The 18603-nt window shown below is 35.9% G+C and overlaps 1 pseudogene across 1 annotated transcript; it reads right to left on the bottom strand.

The window, feature by feature from the left end:
* Positions 1-2962: 2962 nt before the first annotated feature.
* LOC149831066 (TMV resistance protein N-like) lies at positions 2963-18423 on the bottom strand (annotated as a pseudogene). Its single transcript, XR_016433262.1, has 5 exons — positions 17834-18423; positions 11125-12244; positions 8142-8423; positions 6344-7796; positions 2963-3469 (listed from the first exon to the last, which is right to left on the bottom strand). The product of XR_016433262.1 is annotated as a TMV resistance protein N-like (transcript).
* Between the last annotated feature and the right edge of the window lie 180 nt (positions 18424-18603).

The raw sequence follows: 18603 nt of genomic DNA, 5'->3' as shown, positions 1-18603 counted from the left end.
TGAAGAGCATAAAGAAATAGAGCATTCATCCAATAAAATTGAAAAAATAGGAACTTAAATATAAAACCCTTAAATCAAACAAAAAAAATGAATTTAACATGCATTCAATCAATAAATTACAATAATAAAAATTAAAACACAAAAACCTCTAAAATATATGTTGAAAAATAATCAGACATTCATCCAATAAATTGAAAAATTAAGAGCCCCTTAAAATTTAACAATACAACTTAGCATGCATTTACTCAATAAATTGCTATAATAGGGATTAAAATACAAAACCCCTTAAAGTCTAAGCATGCCAAAAAAAAATTATATTTAGCATTCATTCACTAAATAAAATAAAAAATAAGAACTAAAATAAAAAAAACCTTAAAATTTAACCATACCTGAAAATACGGAATTAAATTGCATTAATACAATACAATGCAATGATAGGGATTAAAATACCAAATGCCCTAAAATCTTATATTTTACATGCATTCACCCAATAAATTTAAAAAACAAGGATTAAAATATAAAACTCTTAAAAATCTAAGCATGCCTAAAAAAAATCAGATTTAGCTTGCATTCACCCAATAAATTGTAAAAATAAAAACTAAAATATAAAACACCGAAAATCTAAGCATACCAGAAAAAAAAAACAGATTTAAAAGCATTCACCTTAAAAATTAAAAAAAAAATAAAGATTAAAATACAAAACCCTAAAAATCTAATTATACTGAATAAAAAATTGAACTTAGCTTGCATCATCACTAAAATGCAAAAATAAGAAGTAAAATATAAAACCCTTAAACTCTAAGAATACCCAAAAAAAATTACAATGGTCGCGGTGCAGGGATGAGGCACAACCTGGATCAAGGACTACAGATGGGTGCTCTGGATCAACGTGTGTGTGTGTGAGAGAGAGAGAGAGAGGAGTTGTGGTAAGGTGAAAGCGGGGAAGATGGCTAAGAGAGAGAGAGAGAGAGAGGTAAGGTGAAGTCGTTAATGGCGAAGGAAGAAGATGAAGAGAAATAGAGAGAGGTAAGTTTATAAAAAGTGGGGGAATCAGTGAACTTGTTATTTTTTTATTACTGTTTTTTAAGTTTTTGAAATTATCGTTACGTTAACGAGAGGCTGGGCTTGCATTGACCGAAGCAAACAATGGTCGAATGGGTTTAAAACTCATTTGATGCATGCCCTAATCAGATTCCGTAGGTGGGGAATCACACACGGTTTCCAGTAATTCATAGATATCAAGAAATGTGATGCGTTGACTCAATCAGTAGTGTCTCAATAAAAAAAGCAGTAGCTGTAACCCAATCTACCTACAATGAAGCAAGAAGGTACCTACCTACCTGTGATAACTTGATCAGGTCAAAAGCCAAGTTTTCACACCCATTCATTTCCGACCTTCGTAAAGACTGGAGACTTTCAATGCCTGGAACATAAGTGAGATTCTCGCATCCTGTGAGTCTCAGTTCCTCTAAATGCTTCAGGTTTGAGATGTCTGATATTTTTCTCAAAGCAGTACAATTTGAGAGATCGATGGTAACAAGAGAAGATGGAAGCGAAGGAAGAGACTGAAGCCTAGGGAGGCCACGCAAGGTAAGTTCTTTTAATTGGAAAAGGTCACTAATAAAATCCACATGGAGTTCCTCAAAGCTTCTTGAAGATAGCTCAGGAAGGATATTCGGGTCTTCAACAACGTGTAGCACTTGCAAAGATTTCTAACATCAAAAGGGAAGCTGGAAAATTTTCAATCAAATTGCAAACCTCTAGATATAGATGGGTTAGCTTCACTAACTCGCGCATCCCTTTTATCCAAGTGCAGCCCTTTATGTCAACCTCTTTCAAAGATTCCAACATTCCAATGGAATGGGAAATTTCATTCAAATAGGGACAGTCTACCAGAGATAAATGACGAAGCTTCTTCAAGTCCCCTAACGAATTAGGTATCCCTTTCATCGAAGTGCATCCCTTCAGGTTGAGCTTTTCCAAAGCCTCCAACCGACCGATGGATTCAAGAATTTCTTTCAGAGAGTGACATTTTCTAGAGATAGAATACAAAGCTTCTTCAAGTCCCCTATGGAATCAGAAATCCCTTTTATCGAAGTGCAGCTACTAAGATCGAGTTCTTCCAAAGACTCCAACCCTCCAATGGAGTTTGGTACTTGCTCCAATGATTTACAGCCTCGTAGAGACAACACATAAACGTTCTTTAAGTCTCCTAATGAATCGGGTAGCAGCCTTAATGAACTATAATAATCAAAATTCAGCACCCGTAAAAACATGAATTTTTCGATGAAGATTGGTAACTGTTTCAGTGATTTGCAGCACTCTAGAGGCAATTGAGACAGGTTCCTTAAGCTTCCTAATGGTTGCCCAGAGACAAGGCCTTAGTTCAGGGTTAGAACCTAAACGCAGCTTGCCTTTAAAAAACAAAAAAACATGCATTTGACTACCTACGGAAACCCACATGGTTGGCAGGAGCTGTCAGTGCACGTCTCCTTGTGGTGGGACGTTGCAAGTTCAAACCCCAGTGGTGGGGTCTGCCTAACCCTAGCTTGCTTTTAAAAAAAATAAACATGAACTCGTGCACCCCAGAAACAACCCATTTCCCCATGAAAACAATAAAGAGCATAGCTAAGAACAACCTTTACTCATGCAATAAGTACGAATCCACAAATCAAAATTTTGAAACTTCTCAAAAGTAGATGGGCGATTCACTTTCATCAAAGTTCCAACACAACCACCTTCTACAGTTGAGAAAAAAGAATGTTGTAACTCTCAGTCATACACTGTGGTCTTCCGTGGGGCATGGCCCTAAACCAAGCAAGAATCAAGGTCAGTCAATCGGCCAAAAGAGGGAATCATTCCCAAAGAACAAGAGCACGGGATAAGTGGCCAGCTCAACAACCCCTATAAGGAAAGCAGGGATAATAATGCCTTGACAGGAAAAAGAAGCAAACACAGAACATAAATCCTTTGAAGCTGCACAAAACTAGCATAATTATAAATCATTCAAACAGACAAATAGTCGACGTTCTTCAGATGAGCACAACTTAGAAGGATAGAAAGTGTTGCCACCTAGTGAGGGCCCTGACTACTATAAAATCCTATTTACATCATCACCAGCAAATTAAAAGGGTCCTGGGTCCAGGCAAAAGGATCGACTAGATGTTCAAAACAAAGACAACTGCATTGCAAAAGTCTACTTTCACCATGAATCAGTTGATGACTAACCACCATCTCTGGGGGGTCCAAAAGTTTCTCATTCAAATGCCCATTGATTGTTACGTCGCACTTCTTCCTCCTCTTCAGGCGTCAATTCAATCTTGATGTTGAATATCTTTCGGACCTCCTCGGACGTTTTACCCTTGATCATGTCTACCACCATTTCGCATAAAAAACGCAGCAACTTCTTTTTGTTGTTGTAATTGACGGCCTCTTCAGGAGTGCAGTCGTTATTTAGGTACCTGGTGGCCTGAAAAGAGAAAACATTAACTTTCGAGTTGTTCATGCTGCAAGGAAACACATGTAAGAAACTAAAGATAATTTAATAATGAAACGTGACACAAAATTGGGATTATAATAAAAACATATGGGATCCAAAAGTAACCATTGGATCGCCACAAAATTCATCATAACGCAGGAGCCTGGTAGCAGAACAGGATCCCTTCACAGAGTCAAGCCCACAAAAACAGAACTAAAACTTGCATATATCATCAAAATAATCGAGGGGTCACCAGTTTCAAATCTAAATAGGTCAGCTTGCCCGGCAACAAAAAAGTTGTCCTAGTATTTTCAGTTCCAAAGAACCATTATAGAGTAGGATCATACATCAAAAAGTTACTATTAGGTTAGATCGGAAATACCTAGATGATGCCAATGCTAAACTAAAAAACTTTTTCGTGCACTTCAAAGTCAACCTTAAGGATGAAGGCCTACCATTTTTTGAAACGACCTTTTCCAAAGGAAATGGCTAATTTTTAGATCATGATAGGCGAAAAATTAAGAAGACGCCCTGATAGGACCATTTACACAATAAAAAAGAGAATAAAATGACGAGTATCAGAATAAAGAAAGCCAATGAAGAGAGGCACCTCATTGATTTCAAGGACAATATTGCACTTTTAATGCCAATCGTCAATGACAACTATACCATACAGAAACAAGTACTAACACAACAGAAATATTTTTCTTAATTACAACCATGACGAAGATATTTAAGACAAAACCAACAACCCCAATATGATGCCAGATATGTGTGATAGCGCATCATCACCTATGTGGCAAATACATTAGCAATAAGGCCATATATGCCAAAATCGTGTGACCATGATTGCAATAGAATGCCACTAAAGCAAGCTTGACAATTTACTCTCTTCCAGTAAATCACTAGAGAAGAAGAAGATGATGATGATGATAGCAATAATAATGTTAGTATGCTACCTGCACAATGTCAGAACTGCATGGTACCATTAATACTGATTCAAAAATCTTATATCATTTTTCATTATTAAGGCAAATCTTGACATCAAAAAGAACATGCAGAGGAACACACTCAACAGAGAAACACAAGAATTTTATCAATGCAAAAAATTATTGGAGACACCGAAGTTGGTCCAACTCCTTGATAAAGAAATATTTAAAGGTACTACAGAAAGCTTTCACATTCCAAAACTGTTTCCAAGATATTCATAGTTTCAAACACAAGATATCATGAAACAGTTGCAACCAAACTATACTTCTAGATAAACCAACAGTGCTCAAAGTATGTAGCAAGAAATATTACTTTATGTGCAGGAATATATAGTTAGTGATACATAATTATACAATCACAAACAATTCTAACCATGCAAACAACATACCCAGCAATTGCACTAGCTTTGAATTATGAGAAAAACATCATGTGCTCATCCAATTCTATAATTACCTCAATATAAATGAGGTTAGAAGGAGTCGGATCTCTTGGTCTCACTGATCTCAAATGTATCTAAAGTGAAGAGCATAAAGGAATAAAACATTCATCCGATAAATTGAAAAAATAAGAACTAAAATGCAAAACCCTTAAAATCTAACAAAAAAATTGAACTTATCATGCATTCACTCAATAAATTGCAATAATAGAGACTAAAATACAAAACCCCATAAAATCTAAGCATGGCTGAAAAAAAAATCAGATTTAGCCTGTATTCAACCAATAAATTAAAAAAATAGGGACCAAAATGCATACTCCTAAAATTTAACAATACCTAAAAAACAATAGGACTTAGAGTGCATTCACTCAATAAATTTCCATAATAGGGATTAAAATACAAAACCCCCTAAAGTCTAAGCATGCTTGAAAAAATCATATTTATTATTCATTCACTAAATATATTAAAAAAATAAAGACTAAAATAAAAAAGCCTTAAAATCTAACCATACCTCAAAAAAAGCAGAATTAGCTTGCATTAATACAATATAATGCAATAATATGGATTAAAATAGAAAACCCCCTAAAATATCATATTTAGCATGCATTCTTCTAATAAATTAAAAAAATAGTCATTGAAATACAAAACCCTTAAAATTCTAAGCATGCCTGAAAAAAAATCAAATTTAGCATGTATTCACCCAATAAATTATAAAAAATAGAAACTAAAATATAAAACTCCTAAAATCTAAGCATAAAAAAAAATAGATTTAGAATGCATTCACCTAATAAATAAAAAAAATAGAGATTAAAATACAAAACTATAAAAACCTAAGTATACTGGATTAAAATTTTGCATCAATACTAAAATGCAAAAATAAGAAGTAAAATATAAAACCCTTAAACTCTAGGCATACCCAAAAAAAATTGCAATGGTCCCTGTGCAGGGATGAGACAGCCTGGATCGACGTGTTAGAGAGAGAGAGAGAGAGAGAGAGAGAGAGAGAGAGAGAGAGAGGTAAGGTGAAAGCTGAAGGGGAAGATGGCTAAGAGAGAGAGGAGCAGAGGTAAGGGGACGAAGATGCAGAGAGAGAGAGAGAGGTAAGCTTATAAAAAGTAGGAGGAATCAGTGAACTCATTATTTTTTTTTTATTATTTTTTTAAGTTTTTTGAAATTCTCGTTACTTTAACGAGAGGTTGGTCTGGGCTTGAAACCCAATGGTCGAATGGGTTTAAAACTCATTCGATGCATGACCTGATCTGCCCCTGCAAGTGGGGAACCACACACGGTTTCCAATCATTCATACATATCACGAAATGTGCTATACCAATCACTCTAATAAATCTCTGACACATGATGTGTTAACTCAATCAATGTCTCAATAAAAAAAACAGCAGCTGTAACCCAGTCTACATACCATGAAGCAAGAAGGTACGTACCTGTGACAATCTGTGAATCATGTCAAAAAGCGCATTTTGTGAACAACCAGGTAAGTACAACCTTTGTAAAGACGGGAGGCTTTCAATGCCTGGAACATCAGTACAATTCTGAGAGTCTCAATTCCTCTAACTGCTCCAGGTTTGAGATGTCTGATATTTTTCTCAAAGCAGTACAATCTGAGACATGAATGGTAACAAGAGAAGAGGGAAGCGAAGGAAGAGACTGGAGCCTAGGGAGGCCACGCAAGGTAAGTTCTTTTAATTGGGAAAGGTTACTAATAAAATCCACATGGAGTTCCTCAAAGTCTCTTGAAGATAGCTCAGGATGGATATTCGGATCTCCAACAACTTGTAGCACTTGCAAAGATTTCAAACATCCAAGGGAATCTGGAAATTGTTCAAGCAAATTGCAAACCTCTAGGTATAGATGAGTTAGGTTCATTAAGTCCCCTAACGAATTAGGTATCCCTTTTATCGAAGTGCAGCCCTTCAGGTTGAGCTCTTCCAAAGATTCCAACATTCCAATGGAATGGGGAATTTCATTTAAAGAGTGACACTCTTCTAGAGATAAACTACGAAGCTTCTTCAAGTCCCCTAACGAATTAGGTATCCCTTTTATCGAAGTGCAGCCCTTCAGGTTGAGCTCTTCCAAAGCCTCCAACCGACCGATGGAATCGGGAATTTCTTTCAGAGATTGACATTTTTCTAGAGATAAAATAGGAAGCTTCTTCAAGTCTCCTAACGAATTAGGTATCCCTTTCATCGAGGTGCAGCCCTTCAGGTTGAGCTCTTCCAAAGCCTCCAACCAACCGATGGAATGGGGAATTTCATTCAAAGAGTGACACTCTTCTAGAGATAAACGACGAAGCTTCTTCAAGTTCCCTATGGAATCAGAAATCCCTTTTATCGAAGTGCAGCTACTAAGATCGAGTCCTTCCAAAGACTCCAACCCTCCAATGGAGTTTGGTACTTGCTCCAATGATTTACAGCCTCGTAGAGACAACTCATGAAGGTTTTTTAAGTCTCCTAATGAATCAGGTAGCAGCTTTAACGAACTATATTCATCGAGATTCAGCACCAGTAAAGAAGTGACCTTTCCGATGAAGATTGGTATATTCTCCAATGATGTGCAGCCCTCAAGAGTCAATTCAGACAGCTTCTTTAAGCCTCGTAATGAATCAGGTATTCTTCTTAGGCGATAGCATCCCTCAAGGTCAAGTTGTTCTAGGGATTCCAAGTCCCCTACCCCTTCCGGCAGCCATTCTAGTTTCTCACACCATTTCATACTCAAGAAAACCAGCTTCTTAAGATGCCCGATTGATTCATCAATTTCTTTCAGTGACCAACAGTGGTCGAGCAGCAGCTTTTCCAAGCACTGGAGATGAGTGAAATCAGGAGTGCGGATGAGGTTCTTACAGTAACTGAGATCGAGGACCTTTAGCCTTGGAAGCACCTGCAGATCAATATTATTATTATTATTATTTTTTATATTAACAAAAACATTGTATGCATAAAAAACATATGAGAAACTGGGAGTAAAAGAAAAGGCGACCTTGTTCAATGTTGTTCATCACTAGGATGAACACATACATGCATGCATGTGACTCAAATTCCCATGACCAAATGGCCATCACTCATTCTTGGTACCTTAATCAAAAGGCACAAAACGCGTTGGCTCCGCCTAAAATAGGCATTTGAATCATGGGATGCTTGCCGCTTTTCCATATTTGATTTTGCACACTGAAGATGGAAATGCATCAGTGTTGTTTTTATTCTTACTATTTTTGTGACTACTAACCATGTTACCCATGTCTTCAAAGTCACCACCCCATAGGTTGAGGACAACGAGTCCCTTGAGGCGATCGTTATGAAACCGAACCGTATCCCAACCACCATAATACAACGTCAGATATTTTAGATTCCTTGGGAGGTGTATGGGCCCATCATCTTCAGACCCATAGTTGATGTTATCAAGGATCTTGAGATTGGTCATTGCTTCAGATGCCTCCTTGCTCAAATGCTTATGTCTGTAGCCCATATTCCAAAAAGTCATGCCTTGGATGAGAGGGAGCTCGGATACCTGCACAAATAAGAAAGGAAAGAGACCGAATCAGGTTAGCAAGAATCCGAGAACGTGCATGTTTGGACTCATCAAGCAGACTTGAGGATCGCATGCACCAACTCATCCACAAAGTTGTCTGACTCAAATTTCTGACCTTCAACCGATTCAAATAGAAACAATGTTGCAAGGGAGACTCTTCTTAAGGGTCTTATGTTTTCAATTCATTTCTTTGTCATGCTAACATATTTGAAGAAACAAGCACGAAAAAATCTAAAATACAAAGCAAATGACGTCCCTTTTTTATAGACCGAAGAATCCTTTCTCTTAAAACTTAAATTATTTAAGGATTCTAAACCGTACTTCTCTTGAAACTAAAATGTTATTGACACTCACCTGCCTTAAAGACTCATTGTACCCTCATATTTAAACCAAAACGTTAAGACTTAGACATTGATCCTATCTTGGACTTATCTTGATCCTCTAGAAAGTTCCAACCCATGTGTTTTATATCAAGACCTTATTGAAACAGACATAGTGACAAAAGTCTTTATCGGCAAAATGTCGTTTTTAAAAAAGTTGCAAGAATTTGAAATTTTTTCATAAATCTCACATTTTTCCGGCAAAAAATTGGCAATAAAAAAATAAATTAAAAGTATACAAAATATTTTTATAAGAAAATATTAATAAAAAATTATTTAAAAATAAAAATATGCATTTTTACGATAAATAGCCATTTAAATCGTAAATATCATGTTTAAATTGCTGTATTTTATGCTTTTTTTCATAAATCTTGTGATATTTTGAATATCTAGCGAGAAATTGCCTTTTTAATTGTCACATTGGTAACACGCGTCATTGTGCACCGTCACCATTACTTTTTTTAATAACCGCAGTCATGGCCGTCTCGAATGACTGCCACAGGCGCATGAACATTAATTGGTAGGGTAGAAAAGTCGGGTCCTTTTAAGTCTCTCTCCCATCTGTTGTTTTACCTTCAGAATTCAAATGTAGAGGTGTTTTCGACAAATCTGACCATATAGATGTAATTAATCCCCACCGTTGAAAACGATTTCTGAGTATAATTTTGAAAAACATCATTCAAACATGATTCCCTATCAAATAGACTATGTGGATGCATCTATCAAGTCTGATTGATAAGATGCAACCTGCACTTGTACTTTCTACTAGGTGCTCTGCTCTTATCATTGTTTTATATATACATGCATTTTGAAAACCTCTCATGCTTACATGTTGCAAATACGTGGTTTCAAAATGGACGGGGGTATTGAATTTTTGCCCGCAGAGTATAGGAAACTTATATTGAATGGGGGTTTTGGATTTTTTGCCAAAAATAAATGGATTTTGCAAAGCTGTGTTGGGTTTTATGACGTATCTTAGGTTTTTACCGTTTCTTTTATGTTGTTTACTTGTGTTCCTATTGTGGTGGGGTCACCCCTCGTCACCAACTACCCCTACTTGTACTAATTCTTTTTAATCTCTTTGTTTTTTATTTCAAAAAAATATATATATATTAGCTTGTGGACCATTTAAGACTAGTTTAGTGCCCTTGGGCCTCACGGGTAGGCAATGAGTCAGGCATATGGGCTGGGCCGGGCCCCTTATCAAGACCTATTAAAGATGCATATAAGATGTTGCATCTATTCCAAACTAAAAATTCTTATTCTTAGTCCCCGTTTGGATAACATGAGGCAAAACTAAGTTTCTTAGAAACTAAGATTGATTTCAAATAGGTCGGCAAAATACAGATTTGTAAAAACGTGGAGATTTTCTTGGCACGTGGATATTTGTAAAAATATAGATTTTGTCAAAATTTATTATACATAAGTAAAAACTACCAGCAAAAGTTTATAATAGATACTTATATATCTCAATGTGAATAAGATATTGATTGGATATGAGTCCAAGGATCCAAAAAGTAGCCCAATATCGATGAGGAAAAAGAGTCCTTACCTTTTCCAACTCTAGCTAGAAAGGAACTCTCTTTGCTTGGCAACATACTTGAAATTTGAAATGGTTGGACCATTCATGTGGGCTAATAAATCTGCTTGCTCACATGGAGTTTCCCACGTCAGCACTACTTTTTCGAACATTTTTTTTCCACTAATTTGTTGGTTGTTGACGAGGTTTTATCATTCTAAGTTATGTTAATATCGCGATGTTTTTGCCATAATTTCACAAAATATTAAGATTTTGAAAGCCTCTTAATGGGATTTTTACGCTTTGGAAATAAGTCTCAAAAATATTGCGCCATTTTCAAAATCTTGGCATTATTTGTTACTCTCTCTCTCTCTCTCTCTCTCTCTATATATATATATATATATATATATATATATATATATATATATATATAGAGAGAGAGAGAGAGAGAGAGAGAGAGAGAGAGAGAGAGAGAGAGAGAGAGAAGTGCTCTAAGATGGCTAGAAGTAATCCAATATCTAGATTCCATTGTTTGACTGTGAAATTACCAATGCCAATCTAGGCCAAGTTTCTGAACTTTTGAACAAGAAGCAATGTTGTCTAATTTATTAGCTCAATATTCACTCAAACCTGTGCCTATGAAATCAATCTTGTGTTAGTGACAGACTTTTTAATATTATGAAAAATAAAAGATATATAGAATACGCCATAATTATTCTTATGCCAATATTCAAAGCTCTAATACTATGAAAATAAAGATAGAAATCAGTTTAGATCATACCTCAGCTTCCTCCAACACCCTTTCTATGTCATCCGCATCCCACAGCCTGCTGTACTTTAGAGGGTTTAAATCGCCTTCTTTTTGAACTATAGTCCTTCCCATATCTCGAATTTGGTCATGCATTCTAAAAGTATTATTATCATCAATACTAATAAGAGACTTGTGTTCGAGAGCTTTGAGTGACACGCTTGGGAAATAATGGCAATCCTCCCACATGTAAACTGGATATTGTTTCTTCTTTCCAATAAATAAACATGCGATGTCTAAAAATATGCGCTTCTCACAATCTTCCAGTGAATCATAACTTATTTTTAACCTTTCAAGAATATCTTCATGTTGAACTAGTTTCAGTTTTGTCAACACTTTCTGCCATTCGTTTCTATCATTTTTACCATAAAAGAGTGAACCAAGTACTTCAAGAGCTAGTGGTAGTCCCCCGGTTACTCTCACAACTTCCATAGATAGTTTTTTAAACTCTGCTATTGGTTTGTCATTCCCAAATGCATGATGACTGAATAGCTGAAGTGAATGCTCATCTCCCAGTTCTTCAATGGCATAAATTTGGTCTTCCTTCAGTCCATGATTTAGGAGTATGTCTTTGTCCCTTGTTGTAACAATAATCTTACTTCCTGCACCAAACCATTCCGCTTGCTTCGAAGGATTTCGTATGGCTATAAATGCATCAAGTTGCTTCTTGTCATCCACATCATCAAGAATTAGGAGAACTTTCTTACTACTCATTCTATCCTTGATCAAGTTAATTCCTTCTTCAACAGCATGGATGTCAATATTTTCTTTTAAAATGTCAGAAATTAGCCTAGTTTGTAGTGCAGGAAGTCCCTTACGATTGGCATTTTCGCGAACATCTTTGATGAAGCAACAACTACCATCATATTTAGTAGATAGCTTATTATAGATTGTCATCGCAATTGTCGTCTTTCCGATGCCACCTTGTCCCCAAATTCCAATAAGACAAACAACATTTGTATACCTGTCCAACATCTCCAACACTTCATTTAATTGAGAATCGATCCCAATTAAAGGATCTATGTCAAATGTGCCCTTTCTTAATAAATTAGATACCTCCTTGCATATAAGACTGACCAGTTTTGCCTCATTCCTGCAAATTGATGACAACAACAAATAAGTAATTCCAAGGCTTAAAGAACATTATCCAACTTCTATATATAGTGTAAATATTTGCTACTAATGAAGGTAAGGAACTAATGAGTAAAAATCACACTTTTCTTTTCTTAAAAGAATTCTAATTTTTGTAGATCAAATTTTTCAAAAGTCAATGGTCCAAAGTTTCTTAACTCAAAAGCGCTATTAAAGGCATAGAGCAATTGTGCTGGAAATAACAGGTTTAAGTTTTATTGACTCAATTTGAGTATATAGATGTGTTCAACACAGTTTATTTGGGAAGGATAAAAAATTAGATAATATTGATTCGATCTAAAAATAAGACTTTTGAGTTGTGAACTTTAGTATTGACTTTTTTGAGCCTTTAAAAAACCTACTTACATGTCACAATTCAATTATTTAAAACTCATTTAATGGCCCGTAATGTGCCAAAATTTTAGAACTCAAAAAATCATGCTTTACATCAGAAAAATAAAATTCAAGGCTTAATCCTTTCTAAACAAACCATATTGAACACATGTACGTAATTAGGTTGAGTTGATACATCTCGCACCTATTATTTTTAGACCGTTAGTTCATTACCTATATATATATATATATATATATATATATATATATATATATATATATATATATAGAGAGAGAGAGAGAGAGAGAGAGAGAGAGAGAGAGAGTGGTGGGTGATATATAGTTGTTCTGTCCCATGGTACCATAGGGTGGTACACACTCTTGCTAGCATAGATCTAACCACCAAACAGTAAATCTAATGATCCAGATCGGTTTAACATGATTTATTTAGTATATTAGAAGTTTTTCCATGTTTAATACATCATAAGATTCAATTTTTTAGACCATGAAAATCAATGTCTCATAATTCATGAAAATAAGAGTGGTTTATATATAATATAAAACATCATATTTTAGTCAACTTTAAAACATGAAAATAAACAACAACAACAACTACTACTACGCTTTCATCCCAAAACAATTGGGGTCGACGATATGAACCAAAAAAGAAAATCATTTTGGGTCTTCCACATGAATCCTTCTCCTCCAATCATTTCTATCCAATGCCATGTCCTCGGTGAGGTTCAAAGCATTCATATCCTTTCTTATCATCTCCATCCAAGTCTTCCTAGGCCTACCCCGACCTCTTTTAACTAATATATTTTCTCATTTTTTCATCCTTCTAACTGGAGCATCATTAGGCCTTCGCCGAATATGTCCAAACCACCGTAAACGATTTTCTCTCATCTTATTTTCAATGGATGCAACACCTACCTTCTTACGTATCTCCTCGTTCTGAGTCTTATCTTTTATTGTATTTTCACACATCCATCTAAGCATACGCATCTCAGCTACACTCATTTTTTGAATATGATGTCTCTTGGCAGCCCAACATTCCGTATCATATAGTGAAGCAAGCCTAATTGTCGTTCTATAAAACTTTCCCTTCAACCGCAATGGCATTCTACGATCGTACAACACTGCAATTACACTTTTCAATTTCATCCACCCAACCTTTATCCTATGATTTACATCCCCATCAATTTTTCCATATTATTGAATGATAGATTCCAAATATTTGAAACAACCATCCACCGATATTTCTTGCTCACCAAGCTTCACTACACTCCCATCATTACTCCGTTGCTTACTAAACCGACATTCTATATATTCTGTCTTACTCTTACTCAACTTAAAATCTCTTTGCTTTCAATGTCTGTCTCCATAATTCTAACTTAGCATTAACCTCAACTCTAGACTCATCAATCAAAACAATATCATCAGCAAACACATACATCACAACACATTTTCTTGAATTGATCTCGTAAGCTCATCCATCACTATAGCAAATAGGAAAGGGCTTAAAGCAGATCCTTGATGTAACCCAACCATTATAGGAAGATTGGTTGTCACCCCTCTACAAGTGCGAACATTGGTTACTACTCTTTCGTATATATCTTTAATTATAGTAATGTCCTTGAGAGAAACATCTTTCTTCATCATTGTCCACCAGAGAATATCCCTAGGTACTCTATCGTATGTCATCTCCAAATCAATAAAAACCATATGCAAATCTTTGTTCCTCTCTATATCTCTCAATAAGTTGTCTAAGAAGATGTATAGCTTCCATAGTTGATCTTCCAGGCATAAAACCAAATTGATTCTCCGATATCACGACAACCTTCCTCAACCTATACTCAATCACCCTCTCCCAAAGTTTCATAGTATGACTCATGAGTTTTATATCACGATGGTATATGAAATCTTATATATCACCCTTATTCTTATATAGATGCACCAAAGTACTTTTCTTTCACTCATTAGGCATCTTATTTGTCCGCTAAATCTTGTTAAAAAGATTTGTCAATCATTCTAAACTTTTCTCTTCCAAGCATTTCCAAGCCTCGATAGGTATACCATTAGGGCTAACTGCCCTTCTTGATTTCATTTTCTTCAAAGCCTCTGCAATTTCTTTCTTTTGAATCTTGCGCATGAAGTCATGATTCATCTCATGAAAATGAATGAAGAAGTCTCTAAAATCCTGAGCATGACTTTCATTAAATAGCTTGTCAAAATAATCTTTTCATCTCTCCTTAATCTCCTCATCTTTGACTAAAACCCTTTGTGTTTCATCTTTAATATATCTAACCATACTCAGATCCCTCGATTTCCTATCTCTCATCTTTGTAAGCCTATAAATATCCTTCTCGCTCTCTTTGGTATCCAACTTGTCATAAACCTCCTTATATACCTTATCCCTCGCGTTACGAACTACTTTTTTAGCTTCCTTCTTTGTTGTCATATACTTCTTCAAATTCTCATTATCATGACTCTTAATAAGATTTCTATAACACTCTCTTTTAACTTTAATAACTAATTTGACATCCTCGTTCCACCGTGATGTATCCTTACCTAGCGGTGCATCGCTTTTAGACTCACCCAATACCTCCTTAGCCACCTTTCTTATGCCACCCGCTATCTTATTCCACATTAATTCTGAATCCTCCTCGAGACACCAATCAGCTTCCTTAACTACCAGATCTACAAACATTCCTTGTTTAGCTTCTTTCAGTGCCCACCACTTAATTGTAAGATCTATTCTATGTCTATCCCTTTTGCGACATTTTCTAATTCTAAGATCTAAAATTAAGACTGTATGTTGTGTAGCTACACTTTCTCCCGGTATAACCTTACAATCGACGCAACAACCCCTATCTCTCTTTTTAAGTAGAAAAAAATCTATCTGACTCGTATTAACCCTACTTTTAAATGTTAATAGGTGAGACTCCTTCTTTCTAAACCAAGTGTTTGCTAAGATCATATCATAGGACAAACCAAAATCTAAAATTCTTTCTCCACTTTCGTTTCTTTCTCCTATACCATAGCCTCCATGGATACTCTCAAATCCATCCCTACTAATGCCTACATGTCCATTAAGGTCACCGTCGATGAAAAACTTTTCTCCATAAGATATCCCTTGTACTACTTCATCTAAATCTTTCCAAAATTGATGCTTAATGGAATCATCTAAACCTACTTGAGGTGCATAAACACTAAGAATATTAATAATATTTGTACCTAATACTAATTTAATAAGTAAAATCCTATCACCCTTCCTACGGACCTCAACTACATTATCTATAAACTCACGACTAATAACAATTCATACTCCATTCCTATTCCTATATACCAAATCTTATATCCCCAAGGTTCTATCACTTTTGCTTTCTCACCTACCCATTTGGCCTTTTGTAGACATAAAATATCATTCTTTCTCCTACACATAACATCTACTAACTCTACCAACTTACCTTATGTTTCAACTGGCTAACCTAATTTTATGGTCTTGAACTATTTTCTTTACCCCCACCCGTCCAACAAAGTGAGGGAACACTTGCCGATTTGACACCACACCCGGGCACCGGTGTGACGCATCGCTTTTGGGCGACGACCTAGCAACCCTTGCCCATTTATCACTGCCTCCGAGCCTATAGAGTACAACGCGTCCCTCAGTAAGGAGAGCCCCAACAAAATTCTCATATTGATTCATATTCATAGGGTATGAGGCCTACCGCAACCCTCCTCTTTTATCCGGGCTTGGGACCGGTAGTGTATAACTAACTTTAATACATGAAAATAATAAATAGAATATATTAAACATGCAGATCTCTCTAAATCAAGGATATACCACCATAAGCTGCTACAATACCTCCATAGATGCGCCCTATATATGTATATACTGGGATATAGGGATAATGTTTGCTACCCTCATAGGTGGAAACTAAGTGAAAAATGTAATTTTTTTAGTTTTGTTGCACATCTGGCCCTCCATATGTGACTACATATCAAGTTTAGCAAAAATTGGCCTTTGGATCATGTTTTTTTGACATATATAGGATTTTATGAAGGTTGAAAGATCAACAGCCAACATTGTATCAAATTTTCAAACCTCAAAAAGACACGTCTTTATTCCAAAAACTGTGATTCTAGGATTGTAGCAAATGCTATATATATATATATATATATATATATATATATATATATATATATATATATATATATATATATATATATATATATATATATAATGGGCACAGTGCCAAAGGAAACATGTTATTGGGTTTCAGAGTTTTGTTTCAAATTCTGATCCCATGGATGTGTTTAGCATGATTTTTTTATATTTACACAAAGAAACCACACTTAAGAATAGAGACCTAGCGGCACTTGCTCTGCCTCTCATCCTTTCGGTGACTGTCCTTGTAGTGTAAAATTCTGTGGGCCTACCCCCTTGCCCCTAGGGAATGGCCACGCTTTCTCTTGTGCAAGAAGAGATGCCCCTGAGATTTGAGCCTAGAACGCCTACATAGTGGCCTTGGCCCCATTCCACTACGACAAACCCCTTTGGAATATGGAGTCTCAAAAATTTACTAAAAAATACACTTAGATCATGCATTTTGGATAAAAAAAACAGTATTTAGAAACTAAAAAACTTTATGAAAATTATAAGCCGTTGATTTTTTCAAACCTTATAAAAACATATTCATGTATTGGAATCAAATGTTCCAAGAAGTGATTTCTACAAAAAAAAACAAGCATACCGATCACATCATCACATCTGTTCTCAGCATTTTGAAAAAACGCCAAAAATCCAATTGCATGTTTCATTTAGCACCATTTTGTCGGTTTTCATTTTCACACACACACACATATATATATATATATATATATATATATATATATATACACCTGAACATATTAGGCCCTTTTTTCTCGTTCTGTCCCGTTGCTTGATTTAGTGAGAATCGATTCTTGGATCATATTTTTTTATGAAAAAATGTATTTTTAGGAGCTGAGAAAATTGATGCCTTCGTAGCCATTGTTTTGAATCATGTCATTATAACAACTAATTGGGTTTTTAAAGGGATTAAAAAATCAACGCCGTTTCATCCTTAGCAAACAAACAATGTTGGACACATCTGTGTGTGGTCATTATATATATATATATATATATATATATATAGAGAGAGAGAGAGAGAGAGAGAGAGAGGTTGTTACTGACCCATCTGTGTCAGGGAGACAGTACCCAGAAATCTCCCCTGCTCTTTTCAAGGCGTGTCTCCACTCGTTCACCTTTTTATCATCCAATTTCTTTTGATGTTTGTCAAAAGCTTCTCCAAATGACTCTGTCTGATGCTTGACATTATCAGGAGAAACATCAAAGAACACGGGAATGATTGGCCTCTCTTTCTCAGCCTTTTTGTTAATCTCCACCATCTTGGCTATCTCCTTTAAACACCACTTGGAGTGTGCGTACTTTTTGGAGAAGATGGGCACAAAAATCTTTGATCCGTCGATGTGCTTCAACAGTTCATCGATTCTTTGGCCCTTTTCCAACTTCTCACTGTCTATGAAGGCTTTTATGCCATGCTGTTGCAGTCGTTGGTGGAGATGGCCCGTGAAGCCGTTGCGTGTATCCTTCCCTGAAAAACTTAAGAACACATCAAACTCAAACCCACCATGCTTTGATGGCATCATTGATGGGCCTGCTGCCTCGTCCTCCATGCACTTCCTCTTAACCTCACACAAGCTACGTGATGGTCTTTCTTCTTAGATACAGAGAAGCTATTAAACGGGAGTTACAATCTGCCCAGTCTTAGTCCAACCTCTACCATCCCTTTATAGCCGAGAGAGGTAACACTACCATAAAGCCTCTCACCATCTTCTTTTAATTCATTTGTTTCTTTCATTATTGAAAGGAAAGCGCGAGTAAGCTTCCCTCCCTCTTGTTCTCTCTTGCTTCGCTTTCCTATGACGTCAGACTAGAAGAAA

The sequence above is a fragment of the Nuphar pumila genome, chromosome 7 (assembly GCF_984573655.1).
Source record: "Nuphar pumila chromosome 7, dmNupPumi1.hap1.1, whole genome shotgun sequence".
NCBI lineage: Eukaryota > Viridiplantae > Streptophyta > Magnoliopsida > Nymphaeales > Nymphaeaceae > Nuphar > Nuphar pumila.
The sequence above is the reverse complement of the archived record's forward strand: the minus strand, read 5'-3'. Positions and strand labels throughout refer to the sequence as shown.